Here is an 18760-nt window from a genome sequence, read left to right as displayed (position 1 = left end):
TTAGAAAATTAATTTCTGTTTGCCACTTCAGCATAACTTATGAGTAACTATACAATCATCTAGGTCATCATTACTCATTTGTCTGCAACACATGGTGAAGGATGGCAGCGCCAGAAGAATGATGCCATTAAAGTCAATAGTCTCAATGTGAACTTATTTAGCTATTGCACACAGAAGATAAGATACTCCCTGCTTAAAAAGCTGCATTTCTGCTTTGCAGACATTAGCAAAACAATGCAAAATCACAAAAGGGATTGTATTCTTAAAACTTCAGAGCAGACCGCTAAAACTGCGACAGTGCTGCGAACTGGGTTGCCTGTTAATGTACTCCATGGCTGGGATTGTGCACATGGTGCTTGGAAACACCCAGTGTCAGAGCTGATACGTCCCAGCCGAGCTGCCATTGGGTTTCCATCCGCAATGAGATGAGGAGGGTAAAGGAATCAAAGCAAAACAGAAGGTATAACATTTTCTTTATAGAGTCTCTGGGAACATCATACCTGCACTGTGGTTTAAAAAGAGGAAAAAAAAAAATTGGAAGGAAATAACTTTGTTCTCAACTTAGAAAATAAAATAAAAAAAAAACAAAGAGGGAGAGTGCTGTTGTGGTGCAGGAAAATTACTTTTCTTATAAATGTGCGATACCAGGTCAACATGCTTAATTAATTTATTTTATACTTTGCTGTAGGTAAAGGCTCTTGCTGATTTCTCTTTTGGTTTTTTTTGTAGGGTTTTTTTTTTTCATCAGAAAATAGTCACCAGCTTAAACAAATTGTAGAATATGAAAGCCAGATGCCTTACATATTCTTTTGACTGTTATCTGCTTCCCTCCACTTAAATATTATAATTTTTCTTTACCTCAAGACAAGAATGTTTCCTAATCTTCCTTTTGGCCTCTAAACAAAGACAAAGTTTGGCTCAAACAATGAAGGATTTATCAATTGTTAGAACTATATAATCAATAATTTTCAAAGGGAAAATGTTGATATCTGGACACTTGCCGAGCACCACTCTCTGGGAAAGAGGAAATTTGTAGACAACCTTTGAGGGGTAGAGTGCACATCTGTATTTGCACTAAGGACAACTGGTGAATAACGATTCAATCCAGTATTTTTATTTTGCCATTGGTATTAAAAAAATAAAAATCTGCTCTGGGTGAAACTCTGAGTCTTGTCATGCCAGTGGTGAAAATCCTGTAAGCTTTATTTGGATCACAGCTTCACCCATGTTGCATCACAAAAATGAATTACCTCTTAATATGTTATTTCCTGCAAGCTACCTAGACAAAAGGACATTATTCAAACCTATAATCAGAGAATGAAAACAGAAAGAAAACTTGACTTCAAATTAGATATAAGAAGAGTCAGTTTTGTGACAATGAAATAATCCTACTGAATGGAGATATTACTAATACCAGTGTGACTTTGTTTCAACAGGAGAACCAGCAGAAAAAAAGCAAAGAAGCACTGATAAGTTGCCCAAGTAATGTCTACTTCAAGATCTGCAGTGGGTCATGGTATGCTGGTCACTATTATCTCTGGTACTCAAAACCCAAGTGTACTTAGCAGAGTCTGATACGAGTTTTACTTCAACTGAATTACACCATAAGCCTAGTGCCTGCAAAATAGTGGTCAAGAGAGGAACCAGTGGTGAAAAAAGTATATCGTGATCCCAGTTCTTTACTAACTGTGCTGTGTAATCTGATCACGGAAGGATGAAAAAGTTTGTATGACTGTCATCTCGTGTGTCATCATGAGAGAAGGATGTAATTTACGCTGGGTAACAGAGGCATCCCCTGACACTAAATAACTACATGCATTTTTTTCCCTGGGCAGCACCAAGGGAGAGACGTGACTGTCTGCAAAGGAGGCTGAAAGGAGCAATGGGGTCAGCCAAAATTTAATTCCCAGAAAAACCTCGGAACAGTTTACAATCAGCTACAATGAAAAAGTGAGACAAATAATGGCTGCCACTGATTTGTTAAGGACAAATTGGACCAAAGCAACTAAATTTTTGGTAGGTAGTGAACCATGTGAATACAGAGAAGGAATAGCTGTCATATTTCATGACTTTAGTAAAAACTCCCTAAATGGGCTAGCTAAGCAAATATAAAGGAATGAACTTGCCAAAGAGTGGGGACACGATTGGCCAGAAAACTACTCAAGAAGTATTTCTTAGCTCTTCAAAGTGTCTGTCTTAAGGTGCTTTTCATATTTTTTATTTGTGAGGTGGAAAAATGTGTGTGCGTTAATATTATAGATGCAAACCTGGAAGGCTGGAAGGAAGGAGAAGAACTGCAAAGGATCTTGGCAAACTAAAAAAATAACCTAGAAATAAAATGAAATCAAAAAAGAAAAAGGTCTTGCAACTGCAAAATCTTTCAAGCAAGAGTGATTAACTGCACAAAGAAAGAATAAGGATTAACTGGGTAGGCAAGAGTTCTGCAGAAAAGGATCCAGGGCTTGTTGTAGATCACAAGTTGAATAGGAGTCGACAAGGTCCCCCTGGTATGAAAAAGGTAAATATGACAGTGGGATGACTGAAGAGAATTATTGTCTGTAGGACATTTGAAGTAATATTGCACTCTACTCAGCATTAATAGCTCAGCTGGAGGCCTGTGCCCAGTTTTAGGAAATGAGTTTCAAGAAATATATAGACCAATAAGGCAGAGTTTGGTTTGGAGATCTTAAAATTGGGGATGTTTCATCTAGAGAAAAGAAAACTGAGCAATAAGATAAAAGTCATGAAGTATTTGGCAGAGGACTCCAAAAAAGAGATGTTTCACATGTAGGACAGGACAAGGAATAATGGGATTAAAATGAAGAAAGAATTAAACTAACCATTAGAAAAAACTTTTTCTAACTCTAAGGGTAGCTAAGTACTGAACTGGAAGTTTTTAAGACTTAGTTACACAAGCCACTGAGGCACAAGGATAAGAACTAGATGATTTTCACAGGTCCCTACAAGCCTCATTGTCTGTGATGCTGTGCTCGTTTGGAAACATCTGAGTTATTGAGGCAATAGATCTTATCAAGGCATTGTAACAAAATTCATATATTTTATATTCATATGAAAATGGTGTGTTCCAACATCTGGTTTTGTAATAGTTGCCATAATAAATTTCAAGTACTAGTTAAGTGATCACATACATTTCCCCTTGCCATATAAAGTATTTTTTCAGTATTATTTTCCAAGGCTTCATTTAGGGCTGTATCATCTGAAAGGAGCTCACACTCTAAAACCTGAAGATACTTTCATTTTTCTAACAGTTTTGAAGAAACCCCATTGAAATCTATGTTGTTTTGGTATGACAGAAGAAGCTAGAGATCTTTGCCTGCTACTTTGAGAAAGAAGTGACTCATTTTCTGAGGATAATTATACTGTAATACTGTATATTTTTATATAATACATATATATTATATATGTACAGTAATACTGTATATTTACATACAAAATAATACTATAGCAGGCAGTGGAGAGAAGGACCTTTATGTTATCTGTGCTATCCCTTGCTAAGGCAGTGCTATTCTTTGCAAAGCATTTTATACAGTTTTTAATGATTATGGTAGGTATAATGGTTGCATATGGCTGGAGGGTAACATTAGCTTGACATGCACCATGATATGAGCAGCCCTTTCATGTTTTATGGGTTGTCTGTCATGCTGTTGCTCTTATAGAGTTCTTTGAACACAGTATATGAAGTACATCTGCCAAAAAGAAGCTATGGAGCCATTCCAAAAGAGCAAGGGGAAGGGCAGGAAGGAAATACCTGCCTGTTAGATACATCAGATGAAAATCACATCATTAATAGTGTGTTCAAAGGCTAAAGGGGAAGGATGTTTGCAGCCAGCTATCTCTGAACTCTTGAAAAGCAACTCACACAAATGCATCAGCATAAGTGGAAGGAGGATCCTCTCTGCCAGCACTCCAGATCTTTCCCACTACTCACAACGGTTTCAAACAGACATAAATCAGTGTCCAAAGCTAATCCTGATTTCCATCAGTGTGGAGCAAAAATCTGGACCATTCTTCTCTTGTATGTCTTGCAGATCTAGTGATTGTCTATCAGTATTATGAGCTACTCAGAAATGTTAGAGTATAGGGTCATATCAGTGGTTAATTTGTTCTATATTTCACAATCTGCAGTAGAAGAAAATGAGCACTTACAACACAAGAGACCTTTCTCTTTATGTGTTTGTATACACAGATACTGGGCCATCTTCAGACCATTGCAGCCATCTAACACAGTCACTGTCTCTGCCATGAGAGCTGAGTTCAAGGGAGCAATGTAGGATGAAACCCCTAGGTACACCTGCCAGGCTGGCAGAACATCATCCTACGTCCTTGCCTTCATCAGCTCACAAGCACCAGCTTACCTGATGCACTTTCTACAAGAGCTGTAAATTGCAGTGAGGGATGACATGGATGTCACCCAGCAGCAGTGGCAGCCCAGGCAGCTCCTACCTCTCCCTTCACTTCTGTCATTTCCTGTAGGTCTCATGCTACACCTTCCCCGTGGCACTTCGGCTGCTTCTGAAACTGGACTGGGGAACTCAGCTGGGTTAAAAGTAACCTTTTCTTTTGCTGAGTTATTTTTAACTCAATCAGGGTCCCCATGTAGCTACATGACTAGTTGTGCCAGGATGTTTGCAGGGTGGAAACAAATGGCTGGAGGAGGGAAGGAGAAAGCTTGATTGTTGGGAGAAGCTACTAGGAGCCTAATCAGAGCTTTTGAGCAAGCACAGTATGTGTCCTCACCCAGGGTCTCATGCCAGAATGGGGCCTGAAAGGCTTTGTGCTGCATGGTGAAGACACCCAGACAGCATCCAAGTTGCAGTGTTTTGTATTGCTTGTTTGTGGTTTGGGAAAGCTGAAACTCTAAAGCCATGGGGAAGTTGGACAAAATACCTTTGTCACTGGCTTTATCTGCTGCTTTGCTCATGTGGTGCATATGGGCTTCATAGAGAGCTGGTCAAATACCTGTTTATAGTATGATTTTGTGAACTTTACAGTATATAAAGTATGTGTATAACTAATATCCTCTATAGTATCAAATATCAGCTGTTGGAAGCTGCAATTCTTGTTTAAATGTATAAGGTAACAGTTTAGATTAGGTGAAAATTGAATCTTCTCACAGGTGGATTAGGTATGAGCAGAGCACAGGAGAGCTTGCTCTTCAGGTTTCCAGGCTGAAACAAGGCTGCCGTGAGTAGTTGCCTCAGTAGTCCAGAGCAGGGCACGTGAACCAGTCTACGTGGCAAGTGGAAGATTTTCAGACTGTGTCAGTAGTAAATATGAATCAGGAAGTAGTATGCAAAGTAAATGAGGGGGAGAGAGAGAGAAAAAAGAATTACTTGCTTGTGCATATGCGGGAATTAGTAGATGCAAGTCAGGTCAGCCGCCCTCAGGGCTGGTACAGCAGCAAGGAAATTACTGCCCAGGAGGGGAGAACCCAAGCCAAGGCACAGCCCAACAGCAGCATGAGCTGGGCTCATTCCTAGAGCAGCCTACTGCAAACCCAAGGGCAGCCCTCAAAATCAGGGTGCTGCTGAGAGGTACCAGCCCCAGTCCTAACAGCAAAGACACTTCAAGTCTCCCAAGTAAACTGGAATAAGAAGTTGCCAAGATGATCCAGTTGATGCACTTTGACTGGAATTATGTTTCACAACTACCCTTCCTACAACCTTTTGTTTCCAATCTCATAACCAAAACTCCTGCCAGAATTCTTGCTGAATAAACCTGTTGCCTTCTCCTATCATTAAGGTTGTTTGGTGCTGCAAAGTGAGACAAAATAAAGATGCTGCTACAGAAGTACCAGAGCCAGATAAAGTGTTAAAGCATCACCCCAGTGAAGACTGCTTCTCACAGCATGTTCAAGGCCAGGCACTTCTTACTGCATGCTATGTTTTGGAAAGAAGTTCTTGCTGCCAAGTATGTCCTTTACCCCACCCTATTTCTTTCTACTGCAGAGAAATTAAATACCATACATAACTGCAGGCAAATCCTCAAATTTCCAAGAAGCAAACTCTGAAACATGTGATCTCAACAGAAATTGGAAATTGGAATGGTATTTTGAATGAGGTCACACCGGAAATTTGTCTTCTTGGAAGTTGGTCTGTGGCAGCATTGTAAATAAATCTTGTAAGCTTCTCACCTTTCTGAAAGGTGATTAGCAAGGAAGCAGTAAATAGATGCATTTTTCATTGATTACATATTTTGAAGTGAAGTGTTAAAAGTTTAAATTTTCAATTTAAGTTGTGTTTGCAGGTGCTCATAAGGAAGTCCCATCCGAACATTTAAATAGGATTTGGATGCATTGGTCATATCCTTCAGACAGATCTCAGAAGCCCATGGTTAAGCATCTATCAAAATGTCACTTCTCAAGGGTGTCAGAATGAACCCTTAGCAAGATCAAGCATGTTCCTGACTTCTTTTTCTCCAGAAGATGCTCCAGCATATCAGGACACTGTGATCAGCAAGATGGCAGTTGACACCGTGAGGACCATATTGCTAATCTCCCCATTTTGCAGAATACATGTGTTCTGTGGAGTATTTTCTGCTCTGAATCAGGATGTTTAGGAGTTCAAATCAAATGTTCTTACTGAGAGAGTCAGCCAGCTAATCTCCATGCCAGGAAATGAAGCCATCTGATGTCCTGAGGTGAAGCTATAGGAGGCTGTATGAGTCCAGAACAACTTGAAATCTGTTTTCTAAATAAATCCTCATTGGTTTGGAGTGTTTATTTTCTGCCACAATCAGTATTGCCTTATTTTTATTTTCAGGCATTATCAAGGGGACAAATGCAGAATCTGCTATTACAGGTATGATTTTACAGTTTTTTATCTTTCTAAGGCAGTTTGCAAAAAATCCTGAATGCTGTCTGAAGGTGAGAGAGTAACACTTCATACTCGCAAGTTGCAAATTTGCTACTCTGCCTCTGAATCTTGTGCATTGCAATACTGGAAATAAAGGTCCTGGAGGCTGAGAGAAGCATGTACTGTTTGTTTGGCTCTGAGGATAAACTGCTATTGGTAAGACATTAACCTCAAACAAATGAAAATTTTCGGCTAGAGAAGTCTTTTAAAATTTTGTCTTATTAGCCCAATAGGTCTCTATCCTCTGATCTTTTGGAGAATGAGGAAACTTCAAAATAAAACCCCTCTCCTCTTAATTTTGAAATTAGTACCTTTGTAAGATCAGTATGAGCATAGGACCTGCTTGCAGAAACAACTTATGCTTTCCAGTCACTGCCTGAAGGACTTATATTCCTCCACTGACTACAGAAGGCTCGACATTACCTGAGTGTGAAGACATACACACACACAAATCTGATTAATGCTGGTGCCGAAAAGGAAAGAAGATCCTCTTCTCAGCTCCCCTGCTGGCTCCAGTTTCCATGTCAGCTTTCCTTGTGCCAAGTCTGGCGTACAGCACAACCCGCCATAGACCTTCTCGACTCAGGAGCCCAGGAGAAAACTAAAGCCATCAGAAAACTGCACACAGCTCTCTGCCAGCTTCATAAGCTGAACTGGTCCAGTGAAGAGCCCAGTGAGTTTCAGAGTAAGTCCTATGACACTACACCACAATAAGATGATACAGGTGTATAAGAGCAGTGAGATCACCTGCTTGCAGCTTTTCGTAGGAAGCTTGGATAATTTTGGAGGAATTTGGGCAATTTAAAGAAATTCCCCCCATCATGTGAAGCTGCTTGGAGTTCAACAGGGAATTTCTGTGCTTAAGACCCAATTGCTCAGGTTAAAAATGCCAGGGAAAGATGCTGAAGTCCCAGGCCATGGGTCTGTTGGTTTGTATAAGGCTTGTGCTGGCACAGAGACAAAAAGAACTTAAATTGTTCAAAGCTCAGTACAAACTGACTTCTGGTGGTACCAGAATATCAGATACCAATTAAGAGGTCCAGTTAAGGGCCAAGAAGACAGTAAATGTTCTGCTGACTAGGCAGTCTCCACTACCACTCTCCAAAACCTGCAGGGGACAAGGCATCTCAGCAATGAGGGGCACTGCCAGTAAGGTCAGGTCGTCTCTGCCTCACTCTGCACACAGCTTGTGGGATTGTGTTCAATGACTACATGAGTGCCAGTAGCAGCATTTTGGGGTCTCGACCACCTTTATCTAGAGAAATTGGGAGGATTTATAGACTATAATCTAAAAGGAAAGGAAGACCTCTGTCTTTTTTGCCTTTGAAGTTTACACTCTTTCTTCCCCTTATTACTAGAAGTTTTTCCAGAGAAGAGAATGAATTTCATCATCAATATACGAGACAGCTGTGTAAAAGAAGAAGTATTTTTCCAAAGAGGAAGCTCAAGTGTTTCTCCCCAAGGCAATTAAGGATCAAAAGAAGGACACATTGATTTCTCGAATAAAAGAATTTTCAAATGAGAGTCCCTTACTCTTTGGAGATTTTTAGAAAATTATTTGCAGATGGCACATCTCTCCTCGGTGTGACTTCTTCCAGACACAGGGAGCATTTAGCACGTCCGCAGTTTAGAGGCAATGCAGCTTGATCCTTTATGTTCTGACTTAGTAAATGAACATATTACTGTGAGTACCTCCTGGATAAATAACAGCAGTTTCCTTACGAAACGATCAAAGGAAATGTTAACAAAACCCTGCCACTGGCACAATACAAAGTACCCGTTTATCAACTCTCTGCAATTATTTACACAAGAAGGTCCCCCAGAGCCCAAGGAGGCACACGGTGCCAGCTGTGACGCATAGCCACATACACCTGGAGCTGAGGGCGATGAGAGGAGCCAACCTCTGTGTCCCTTGGACACAAACCTACATGAATGGTATTGCTGTTGTTCTGGGAAAGCAGCTCAATGGAAAAGTCTGTTTCAAGTGCAGTGGTCCATATAGATCAAGCGCAAAATGCGTGGATTTGGCAAAATATTCAGAGAAGAAAACCTTAAAAAATGCAGTCAAAAACTTTACATCCAAACTATAGCTTCCAGATGTGTATCAGAACACCTAGAAATTATTACTAAGGTGAAAATCATATTTCTTTATTTGGCTCCATGTCCTGTATTTGTGTGCTGTGTTCTCACCATGAATTACGCCAATAATTTTGCTCAGTTTAACCAGTGAAAGATACATGTGTGAAAAGATTAAATATATAATTTTTGAAGTTGGACATGACCAAGTCCTGTGAAGTGTAAAACTAAGTTTGTCTTAATAAGAGTTGTTAAATACTAATGTTGTCTCAAAGATGTATCTTTGCCTCAAAAACTGACTTATGAAAGGGCACTCTACAATTTTTGATATTTGTGAATGCATATTAAATGAATACCAGCAATGCACACATGTACACATGCAGTGGTTGGAGGAGGTCAGTAAATTACTGTATGGCATAAGGAGACATTTTGCAGCAACAAGTTGAAGATGACATGTCTTGAAAAGTGCCTCATCATATTTTGGAATGCTGGTTCAGTACTAATGCAATAGGAGGACTGCCTGCTGAACCAGCAACAAGACCTTCTTTGCATAGAAACTTGGGGTTTCACACTGAGTCTTCCCTCCTCATGCTAACTTTCTGTTGTGCATTTCTGAGAAACAAGGTCGCAGTCTCTGGGGCAGCATGACATTCTGTGTATGCAATTCAGACTGCTCCAGCAAGAACATATGCCAATACTTTTGGGAAAGGATATTTTTTTCATTTCAGTGTGAAAGCACCTGTGAAAGTACTAGCATTTGAGGGGCTCAAGAGACTGTTTGGCAAGAGAATTACATAGGAAAAATTATATTATAGCCTCTTGAGAAAAGAAATTTATGACAGGTGGGTTAGGTACAAATATCTGAACAGTACATCACTAAATGATTAAGAAAACCCTAGCAATACTGCCTCAGTGGGCAGAAGGAGCAAGAACCCAACTGAAAGCCCAGTATCATTAGCAATAAAGTGCCAACTCAGTTTGTGAATTCTGAATCAGGATGACTTTTGGAATGAAAGAAGGGTTGTAGCTGGATAAACAAGGAAAAAAAAGTGTTGGCAGAAAATTCTTTTCACCATCAGTAATGAATTTGTTGACAGATATTATGTAGAACTGGATACAGGCATTGCCTGTACATGAATGATTTAAGCAAAAATTACAACATGCACCCTTTCAGAAGATTATATGACAAAAATAAACATCTACAGTGCAAACAAAAGCATCTCTGAGCTCCACAACTTATCATATTTCAAAGGAGTTTTATACTAAGAAAATTTACAGTTGAAAATTTCATGGGTATACTCTCATAGGCTTAGTCTTAACCAAGAATAACATAAGCACTGTTTGTATCTAAAAAAAACAGCTTTAAGTAGCAAAGCAAAATAATTATTAAGCTAGCTTCTCCACCATGTTAGGCAGTTGCAAAGATTTATAGACTAATTCTGCAGGCTGTTTTTTTTTAATTTAAAGTACAACTACCAATTAAAAGGAAGTATTTCAATGAAAGAGAAAGTAATTTGAGATTATATTTGAAAAAACAATTTGGAGTTTACAGAAAAAGTAACTTTGAAAAATTACCTGAGGGTTGTAACTATACACGATTGTTCTTATGGGAGCTTACAGTTGGGAAGTGGCTGCCCTAACCTGTTTCTCTCGAATGCAAATTCTTCACTGACGTAGTGGAATGGCGTTGTACAATGTCCATGCTGGAAGGGGATGGGCGGCAGCAGCAATCTCACAGCTGGCTTTGTATGCTGAAGGAACAGGAGTCTGGTGACTGTCGAAGCAAAGTTAAAGCCCCTGACTGATCAAATGTCCCATTTGTATCCAAGGCAGGGGGTAAAGTGCAGAGATCAGGAAAAACGGAAATTATAGTTCCAGTACTGAAGTAACTCTACGGCTGAGGGGAAATGGGCTGATCTGTTGTTGCTCTTGTCTAATTCTGCTGGGCTTGCTAAATCTGTGGACAAAGTGGAGTGAAGAGACAGGAAAAAGCAAGACAACATGTCACTTCACCTTTTTAGCTTCTGCTGTTTGTTTCATCTTTTTTATTTAACAAATTAAATGCATAAAAGTGGTCCTTCTTGCTCCACTTTTAACCATCTTCTATTACATCTGACAGACACCTGGTTTCAGAATGGTTTGTTCTTCCAATCATACTCTCATGAGATGGACATGAGCTCATATGCATCGTCTTGCACTCCAAGCTTTTGTCTTTGGAGAGTCAGTTCTGAAAAGAAGTTCATCTTTGAACGTACTTTCCTATGATCTCTGTGTGCATCAGTGGTCACCCCCCCAATAAAGGTATGCTTGTTTGTCCTTGCAAATGCAAACACCACAATCAGGGACACCTTGTTATAAAGTCTATAGCCTCTAGGGACATTTAACCATAATAAACAAGATCCTTTTCAGTCAACCATGCCTGACAATGTTGAAGTTAATTTTAGTCACTTGCTGTTTCCATGAATCTACAGTGTAGGTTCTAAATCATGAGCTCTGTCCCAGCAGTCTCAACAAAAATCAAGAAATGTTTTATTTCTAGAATTGAAGTAAAACTTACCACAATAGCATTCTGTATTGCAACTTTGTAGTCTATTATCATCATTCTTACTCAGAGTGAAGTTAGACATTCCCAGCCTGTATTTATGATCAAGGATGCTTCAGAATAATCTATATAAATTGAGTTTTATTGATCATTGAACATCTGCTGGCACTTAAGCATGTGAAAACATAAGCCTGAACAAAAGCTTTGCAAGTTTGCATTTTTTGATGCTTATAAAATTATAATTTATAATCAAGTACACTGTGTTATGTTTTCTTTATCACCTTCATAAAGATAAAGTAATGTAAGCAGGGACTGGGATTACAAGACCACTACAAGATTCCAAAGACTTAGGGGTTTATGATTTATGGAAGAAAAATTTCATTATTTTTCCCTTACATATGACACAATTTAATAGTGTTTCACCTGCTGTGGCAGAGGGTATGTGCCAAACTATGATTATTGCAAACTAAATTGGAAGTGCTATAAAATAATATTTTCTTACGATACATCCATTGCCAAAAGTGGAATGGCTTTGTCCAACTTTCTGATCATACAGCTTTGACCTATCCTTTCCAACACCGACTGATATAGAAGGTGCTTCTTAAAGTATGAGCACTTCACTCACAACTGTTTTGGGTGCTCAGATCCTTCCATGTGAGTACAGCTTGAGCAAAGACTCAGGGGGAAAAAGCGTAGTACTGGAGAGAACTAAAACAGGAGGCCATGCAACCCTTACAGGTGTGGGTTCAAGAGAGGCCTCTGCACATCAAGTGACTGTTGGGAAATTATGTTCTTGTATGAAAATGTGGGTCACAGGAACTGAAAGCAACTCAGAAGAAGGAGCCTTTGTCTCATTTCCCAGAGTTATCAAGCCTCTTTCATGTGGCCTGACCTTCTCTCTTTATTTCAAAAGTCAAACATGAGCTAAACCAAACATGCTAGCAGCATGCCCAGGTGTGGAAGCACACTCTGAGTGTACAGACCTGCTAGTGTAGGTCTGACCAGCACCAGGCTTGAGCAAGAGGACTCCTGAACCTCAAGTTGAACACAGGTTTTGCTAGGTAGGGATCACCTAGAAAGTCAGAGCATGCTGGAAGATGTGGCTGCAAAGGCTCTGAGAATATCACAGTTTCATTGGGGTTTTAAGGTAATTGAAATGAAGAAAGAACAACTTTATGTTCAAGACAGATTTTGTAAGAAATGGTGGCCTGTAATGAGTATCACACTTAGCTAGCTAAACCAGACTTTAAAACACATGGGCAAGATGATCTTTCATGGATAACAATTAACAATCATCCATCCTTAAATTTTAGAATGTAAAATAACTCTGAAAAGCTACTACATGCTGTTACCCATGTTTTTAATGAGAAATTCACCCTTTAATTGTCATCAAGACAATGCTGAGAAATTTGCAGGATAGTACCTCACATCTTCTCATTCCTGCCCCCCCTCTTCCCATGTGTCCAGTGCCTAATTGCTTGAGAATGAAATGCTGCAGATCTAAATACTCCAGACCAAGATAAGGTTAAGCACAGCATCTTGACTCCTGCCCAGTCGACTCCTACACTGAGGTTAGGGACTGTGCCACTGAGCAGTCTCACTAGAGGGCAGCCAATAAAACCTCTAACAATAAAATTGCAGGAGCTGAATATCATTTTTTTTTCTTTTTCCTTTCATCCTCAAGTGTGATGAGATATAAAAGTTGACCCCCTGAAATTGCTGCCAGCAACTCTTTCTCTGGTGCTTTGTGTTTGCTTTTTTCCATGTAGAGCTGTAGAGGAGGATCTACTCACTGCTTTATGTCCGTGAGACTCCTGAGGTCTGGTGGAGCCACAAAATCTTCATGAGATTTATGAAGGTGAGACAGCACTTGATGCAGAGCAGGGTGATTGTCACTTTCCCACCCTTGTTTCTTTTCCTTGACTCCTTAAAGAAAATGTCACAACTTCCAACAAAATATGCATAGTGTGATATGTGGTGCATTCTGAGTTGCTTGCCATAAAATTGGTTCTGAAGTAGTTATTGAAGTTCAAATGTATCACAGCATTTCTTTATTTCTGTAGTCCTTGCAATAAACTGCAACCCTCAGTGCCTCAAGGTCATCTCACCTCTGTTTTCATAAATGCTTCCCAGTACCTGTCCTATCCTGTAACACCAAAAAAAAGAAGAAGCTATATACTTTCCAGAGAAACACAAGAACAAGATCTCAGGAGCTTCCAAGATAAATACATTCTCTGAATTCCATACATTCGTCACGTAGTTTTTATTAGGCCAAAAATTTATTTACAAGATTTTATGCGGTTCTGAGCTGAGATACGTTTTCTATCCCTATAGAAACGTCTTTATTTACTCGATAATATATTGCACTGCTGTGCGAAAAAAAAGATAATTTAATCACATGTTTTCTCTAGTCTTCATGTACCAGGAACAATGTCTACCAAAAAGAGTCCTTTAAAGCATAAACTGTTTCAGAAATAAATACCACTAGATGTTTATAAAATACATTCCTCTAGCTGTGACTGCTAAGCACTCTGCTTGATAAAGGAGTTCATGTTTTAAATAATTCTGACTTTCTCTAAGGTGACTAAATGTATCAGGGTCAACTGTAATGTCGTAAATCTGATCCTGTTTATTCTACTTGTTCAAAATCCTCATTTTCTTCAAAGGAAAAGATGGACAAAAGTTGCTAAGCTGAAACCTAATAGGTAAAATTTCATCAGAAAAATCTCATTGATGAAATGTAATTTATTGTAGAAGTTTCTATTTCCCATAAACACAGAAACAGTATTTGTTTTGCAGTATCAATTAATATAGCTGAGTGAGCAATTATACACAAATTTTCTGCTTTTTGTGGTTGTATAACAGCTGCACTTAGTTTGAAATTTCACCAGATATATTAATTACCCAAACATAGTTAACATTTTTTGCTCATGAGGGTAGCAACTTGAGTCTTTTTTTCTTAATCAATTAAGAATGCTCAGTCATTTTTGTTGCATATGTATGTGTTGCACACAAAATTCCTTCCAAATTGTTTTTGCCCATGATTACAAGGGTCCTGTAACGTTGGCTCTGCTCCCTGTTTGCATGATCCTATCTCATCCATCAGGGAAATAGCCTAAAGATACTATCAAACCGGTAGTTGATGGAGCAGAAAACAAATAATACATGATCAGAGATTTCATAAAATGTTACCTTGTTTTCCTCTTCCTCTGCACCCCATAGACTTTTCTCAAACCATCCCTCTTAGACCAAAAAATGGTAAGATATATAGGCTGGGAGAGGAGTTTAATTCAATACCTACTCATTGCATTCACACAGAATACTTGAATGCACATGCAGAGCCTGGTTTTAAGGGGTACAATCAGGCCCTTATCTGACTCACCCTAAGGTCTCCTTGATAGGGAATTGGCAATGAACTTCAAAAGCCTCCTTGCTGCCTCACATCAAGAAGTTTTCCACCCAGAGGCAGGACTGAGTCAGAATTAAGATTGTTCATGCAATACATAGTGTGATACTTCTGACACTTTAAAAAGATCTTGGAAAGCTGAGGTCAATAATTTGTTGATTTTTTTAATGTATTTGTAAATATTTTTCATTAGCTGTATTATCATGTGGTATATGGGACACTCTACCATATGTTTACTAGAAAGCACGATGTAAAGAAGTGCTGCTTTGCATTTAGTTGCTTTTGTTCTTTAAAAGACAAAGGTGATGCAAAGCCTACCAAAGTCTCTCCAACTCTGACTGCAGCAGTGGCCCGGTAGGATACCACTGAGGAGTTTAAAACTCCAGCCATCTGCCTGGCTCCATTCCTCAGATGCCCAACAGTGTGGAGCTTACAGCTTGCTTTCAGGACTAGCTGCGGTTACAAATTTGGGGATTTTTTTCAGTAATTATTATTGCCACAGTGATATTGCACTCTATAACTGTAGCAATAACATTACTTTTGGTCACATCTGTTTCCTCCTTCTCCCCTTCTCTTGACCTTGTCTTGCTAAGGCATGAGAACCCTACGAGGAATGGCACTTCAGGCCAAGGGAATCCTCCCCGGTGTCCAAGGGCCAGAATTAAGAATCAAACACAGTAGCCTTGACTACACCGCTCCACATCTGGACATACTGGCATTGGTCCTCAGAAGAGGGGCCTTGCTGGCTTGGCTGGAGCACAAGGTGATGCTATATCCCAGCTTCCCAGCAGAAGAAGGAATGGTTCTCCTCTAAGCATGTTTTATTAACTCAGAACACACGTTTCCATTTATTTAAACCATATGGATGCATTTCATATTTTTATTACTTTTCATGACTGAGACCACCGTAAATGCTTGCTATGCATCTTTGCATATTTTAGTTTCCTGAAGCAATTTTCTCTTATGTTAAGTATAAGCTCCACAAAACACATTATTCATTACAGACCTGGGTTGCCTTATGTAGTATGATGTTTCCTCCGTACATTTACTTAAATGTCTTTTGTGAAACAGTCCTACATATAGCGATATTTTACCTGTAAACTGTTTGAAATAGAAGCCTTTATAATTAAACATTGATTAAGGTTTAAATTCTGTGAAGAAAATGCTCAGTTTTCCATACCCAGTAGCTGCATGGTATGCTAAAGACTTGTTGATTTCATTGGGAATACTCACATGTCTTCACTTAAGCTTGCGCTAAAGTAGTTTGCTATGTCACAGTAAGCAAATACCTTCTTGTAGAGATGTGATAGGTGGTAAAAATCCCAGTGATTAGGGTCCATCTTTATGTTTATGAAATCACCTGCTGAGTCCAACCAGCTGTAGTGACAATTGGATTGGCACAACCAGATCACTGGTGCAGAAACCTTTGAATCCCTAAAAAATGCTTATTTTAATCAAGTTCACCTTCATACTGGCTTTAAACAAATAATACACAGATAAAAGGGTGTGCAATTCGTTACTCATTCATTTATTTTCCAAACCATTGTTTTCAATAGTGGTCTTTATTACTTTTCAAATATCTATGCTCATCTGCACTGGGAAAGTAATGGAAGAGTGAAAATGCAGAATATATTCATAATAAGAGTAGTAATCAAACACAAAGATGCAATGTTACTTTCAGGGGTGCCTAAAATTTCTCCTTTTTGTCAGTCCACCACAAATACTCACTTATAATTAAGATAGAGAGTGGGTCAGTGGTTAATAATCTCATTAACCAGTAATTCTTGAACAGATAGGAAAGATATAAGTTGGTGAAGAATTAAGTTGGGGAAGGAGTAGAGTTGGTGCAGTTCAGACTCCTGATTGCTTCTCCCTGTACTAAGTCATCTCTATTGCACAGTGACTGCACTGATCGGATTGATTTTTTTTTCCCGGTGAAGTTAATGATATGAGGTGCAAAGAAGTAAAGAATTTGGCCCAAGAGACTTTTAAAAGCCCACCAGTCTAAAACAATATGGGAATCATCCTATGCTGTGACTACATCTTCACAGACCATTTAATTATACTCCAACAAGAGTAGAGCTGCTGTCACAAATGCTGTCTGTAACAAAATAGATGTTTATCATTGACATACATTCTAAAACAATCCGAGACTACTCTTCATTTATTAGTGTTAGATTATTGTCACTAGATTATGGTACTGTGAGTGTCTCTGATGCAGCACAGCAAGCTAAATCTATGGAGGTGCCTCCCTCAAGTGCCTAAAATAAGTATCAAGTGTGGAAGTTTCTGAGATGATCGGTGGAGAGAGGTGAAACAGCACATTTAAGCTAGGGTCCTGCCTTTGTTCAGCTTGATGGACAATTAAATACATAAACCTTTTGACATCAGTACCCACAGTGGGTGAGGAAGGTTCCCCCCACGTCCATTCTGAAAGCTCACAGTCCAAAAGGAAGAGTGAGTGTGTAGAGTTGAACATCAAACTGGTAGCTGGCAGTTGCCAAGGTGGATTTTAGACTTTGAAAAGAGATCTAGACACTGTGCCCTAACGATTCTCCTGTCCACTATCCTGTCCAGTTATTACTGCCAAATTTGCTTTACAAAGCTGATGCCCTGGTCTGGTCACGCTTTGTTCTTTTCCCTGCTTTCACCTCCTGTGCACATCTCCTTCAGCTCTGGCCAAGGATGGGCTGGAAAGCTGCCATGGAAGAGGCTGGGGTCCTGGCTTTCGAGGGGCTCACAAGGTTCAAGCAAGATTGTCCTTTCCATAGCAGAGATCTCACACATCATGCACAGCATCCTTACCCCAAGAAGCAAAACATGCCAGAAACTCCATGAACACCATGCAGTGCCTGTTGACCAGGCACCTGCAGTACCCAACTCTGCCAGACTGAGAGAAATCGTACCTGAATGGCAATAGGAAAACCTTCTACAATAAAACACCAGTGAAGAGCAAGCACCACCCGCTGCCTGCTACCCCTGCACACCCTGTGCCAGCTGCTTCACTCCATCATTCACAGCATCTTCCCCCGAGGGCCCCCTAAACCTTGGCAACCCCATGTCAGTGATGGCCACACTGAGGGGGAGTGTTGGCCAGTAGCTGGGTTGTGCCTCTTGCTTCATGGTGCTACAGGCTTCCCCAAAATGCCACAGAGAACAGCCTCATGAGAAGGGGAGTGTCAATGACTATGAAAATGAAGAGTGGATGTCGCATTCTGGTTTCACAGTTTCAAGACAGGCAAGCCACCTGCAGGTGTGTCCCCATTAGAGAGCAGGTACCCATCTTGAGTCCTGCTCCTGTGCCCTAGTTAGTTGCAGAGCAGGAGAACACATCCCTAACGAAAACCTGTAGTGCAGTACACATTGTGCCCAAATCTTCCAGACTCCTTTGGAAATGCCATCATTTCAAGCAAGTCTGCTATGCTTATCACAAGGTCAAGGTGCTAGCCTAGAAGACAGTTCTGCAATGAGGTGACACACACTTGCACAGCAGTGATTGAACACCCCACCACAGATTGTATCCTGGAGCTGTCAAAGCTCAGGGGTGACTATGGACTGCTGGAACAAAATGGAGAAGTAGGACTCTGTTGGACATCTTTTTGTCCCACATGCAGTGGATCTAGGCAGCTTTTTCCCACTTTTACAGTGCAGATTTTCTTCTCAAGCAGCTGGCTTACCTACTGCTACCAGGCAAAAACCTGGTTTTGTGAGGGCAAATTCCAGTAAAGTCAGAAGAATTATCTTATGTTACAAGCTGGTAACACAACACAACCAGTGTTTGGCATTATGACCCCCATAAGCTATTTTTACCTGGTAGAACTTTGGTCACTGTAAGGCACGTTAAGTCAGAACCACTTGGGG

General features: G+C 39.9%; 1 long non-coding RNA gene across 2 annotated transcripts; it reads left to right on the top strand.

Annotated features, from left to right (window-relative positions):
- The first annotated feature begins 6428 nt into the window (after nt 1-6428).
- On the top strand, nt 6429-16048 carry LOC135423950 (uncharacterized). Of its 2 annotated transcripts, XR_010435032.1 has the most exons (4): nt 6429-9006; nt 11071-11252; nt 13263-13351; nt 15493-16048. It is a non-coding gene; the product is annotated as an uncharacterized LOC135423950 (long non-coding RNA). The 2 variants fall into 2 exon arrangements; XR_010435031.1 differs by having other exon boundaries at nt 6429-11252.
- The last annotated feature ends 2712 nt before the right edge of the window (nt 16049-18760 follow it).

This window comes from Pseudopipra pipra, chromosome 1 (genome assembly GCF_036250125.1).
Source record: "Pseudopipra pipra isolate bDixPip1 chromosome 1, bDixPip1.hap1, whole genome shotgun sequence".
Lineage (NCBI taxonomy): Eukaryota > Metazoa > Chordata > Aves > Passeriformes > Pipridae > Pseudopipra > Pseudopipra pipra.
This window is presented reverse-complemented; position numbering and strand designations above follow the sequence as displayed.